Source organism: Zingiber officinale, chromosome 2B (assembly GCF_018446385.1).
Source record: "Zingiber officinale cultivar Zhangliang chromosome 2B, Zo_v1.1, whole genome shotgun sequence".
NCBI lineage: Eukaryota > Viridiplantae > Streptophyta > Magnoliopsida > Zingiberales > Zingiberaceae > Zingiber > Zingiber officinale.
The window spans coordinates 95,114,003-95,117,434 of NC_055989.1; positions in this window are offsets into that span (position 1 = coordinate 95,114,003).

Below are 3,432 nucleotides of genomic sequence, written 5' to 3' on the forward strand. Positions count from 1 at the left end.
GGTCTCATACCAATGAAGATATCTTTCTCTTATAAACTCATGATCTTTCCAATGTATTTTTAATATGAGACTTTTTTTGCAACTTTGCAACCCAATAATCCTCCCCTCAAATAAAGGACTACAGACTTTCCACGTCTGATCCTCGACCCACTAGGTCTTCCTACATGCCCCTCAATCCACCCGACCTACTACGACTTTCTTGCCTAGCCGCAAGACTTCTTGCCTGGTGTCTGGTCCTCTTGATCCGAACATGGGAGCCCCCACTTCCTTTGTTCGAGGTCAATATTCTATTCACATAGCTCAATTAGACCATAACTCTTGTGTACAGTCGATGATTAGACCTTCTGACAGTCCGAGCTCTGATACCAATTATTATGACCAAAAGAAATTTAGATATCTCCACAATGACATGATATTATCTACTTTGAGTCTAAGCCCTCATGGTTTTATTTTTGAGCTCTACCCAAAATGTCTCATATCAATGGAGATATTTTTTCCTTATAAACTCATGATCTTTTTCATGTATTTTCAATGTGGAACTTTGCTTGCAACCTTACAACCCAACATAGAACACCCTAAAGAAAATGACAAATAAGATTAAAGGGTCCAAGAAACACAAGAGATAGCTAGAGAAGAATTTATCCTCTATGAACAAGATGGGTGATGTAGAATCAACCCTAAAAGAGCTATTCAATTTTAAAAGACCATAATTTTTAACTTGGGTATCAGAACAAGACGTTGTTTGGCCTGAAACGAAGCTCATTTAGAGACCTTTTGTTGTCGGTGGAACCCATAACCCTAAAATTTTGAATCCTAAAAATATTATTTAGGACCTTTTCGGAGGCTCCGAACATCTATTTTATTATTTTTAGTTATTTTTATTTTTTGTATGTAAGGTATTTTTGACAACTTTGCCTATTATGAGTCAGATTTAGTCTATATAAACTTATGTTTAGCTATTTGAGCTAGGGATTACCCTATATTATTGAATGATATTTCTTTTTTTTTTGGGTAAAGGGGGGGACCTTAAGGATGATAGTTTCTCTTCTTGTTTTCTCCATAAATCCTCTTTCTCGTTAGCCCATGAGATAATCGCTATCTAACATGCAACAATGGATTTGTGATATAAACCTAACACATAGAAAGTATGACCTCATACTATAGAGTTATCATATAACTATGAAACTATTCCTAGGTCTAGGAGTAAAGTCAAGGTTAAAAGGGAGGTCATTCCTAAAGTTAATCTTGATGAGACCACAATGACTAAGGCTTCTAAGAAGCCTAGGAGAGTAATTAGGAAAGTATCTAGGGAGATTATCCCTAGTGAGTACCTAATACACCTAAAGAGCACCAATAGGTATTGAATTTTTATGTGCGTCTATTTCACACTAGACGGGGTGGTATGTCAACCTTAATTGGAAGAGTAATTAATCCAACTATGACAAAATTAATATTTAGGACATTTTCAAGGTATTGTGATGTCTTGAGAATAAGACTTTAATTTTTACCCTTGAGGATTTAATAGGGTGCTAATAAAAAAAATTTGAGTCATTAAGTTGATCAAATTAACACAAATAAGATATAATTCAAAAGTATATCAAGTGTATATTTTTGACACATTCGAGGGAGATAGACGACCTATGTTAGATCGAGTATTTGACATAAAGTTTAGTTGAAAATCTAGATAATTTATATTACTATACTATATTTGCCCTCTTTTGTGTGTCAAATTATATGTCATGATATCATCATATCATCCATTCATCTTAGCTTGACATGATAATTATATTATTTATTTTTGATATATGGTGATGGAAATTGATATAATATATATCATGTCATAAATATTTGATTTAAATTAGGGTAGATTTCAATTTGAAAGATGCATTTAATATATGTTATATTCATTTACATACATAAAAGATTGGTTATCATCATCCCAAATGCATCAGATATATAGGCCCATCTACATCACTTGTTGATCGAGATGAGTCAATTAGGTTAAGTAAGTCTATTCAATAGGATAGAAGACCAAATAAAATGGGCGTTTGGTTTAGGGTAATAGGAGTGGGGAATGAGAATGAGAATCATTGATTGTCATTGTTAATGTTTGGATTATAGGAATAGGAATACAAATAAGTGAATGAATCCTTGAAATTGGGTAATAACTCATTCTCATGTACCTCCCCTTCAATGAGTCATTACCCTATTTTCATCAATCAAAATATTTCCTTATTCCAAAAATACCCTTGACTTAAAACTAAAATTTTCTCCATTAATATCAAATATCAAAATATATTTATTTATTTTTTCTTTCATATCACTTCTCTCCCCTTGTTCTCTCTCATCATATTTTCTCTCTCATCATTTTATCACATACTTTTTCTCTCCTTAATCTCTCCTATCACACTCTCTTTCCCTTTTTTCTCATTACACTTTCTCTCTCATCACACTTTCTCTCTCCTCAATATCTCTCATCACACTCTCTTTTCTTTTTTTTTCTTATCACACTTTCTCTCTCATCACACTTTCTCTCTCCTCAATATCTCCCATCACACTCTCTGTTCTCTTTTTTTCTCATCACACTTTCTCTATCAACACACTCTCTCTCATCATACTTTCTCTCTCCTCAATCTCTCCCATCATACTGACTGTTCTCTTGTTTTCTCATCACACTTTCTCTCTCATCATACTTTCTCTCTCACCATACTTTCTCTCTCATCACACTCTCTCTCCTCAATTTTTCTCATTATATTTTCTCTCTCTTCATTCTCTCCCATCATACTTTCTCACACATCATATTTTCTCTCTCATCACACTCTCTTTTCTCATTTTCTCTCATTACACTTTCTCTCTCTTTATTCTTTCTCATCACACTTTCTCTCTCATCATTCTCTTTCATCATCTTTCTCTCTCACATTCATCTTTCTCTCACATCTAATTCTTTCTCTTATTTTCTTTTAAGGGTAAAAAAGGAAATTTTGATTTATTCCGATAGAAGATATGCAACTAACCAAACATTGCTTTTAAGAATGATATCCATACTCATACCCATTCTCATTCCATAATACAATTATTCCCATTCTGATTCCTATTTCTAGGAAAGCACCAAACGCCCTCTAAATCAATTGATCAATAAATAATTAGTCATTTATCCCTTATCCCCTTAACGATTAAAAAAAAAGATAATAAACAATATGCATCCTAAATATAATTGCATGCTCTCGATCCTGATCACATGAACACTCCCTCAAAGTAAATACTCTCTCTCCCCATACGCACATTAATTAATCTATGTAATTTCATTTAAGTGCAATGAACAAGCTTCATTCATTATTGCTCTCTCAATGCCCACTTGAGTTAGTTCACAGGGACGTCGAACCGACTTCCATCAGTTCCATGTGCATGCATGCATGCACGAGTACGGACGTG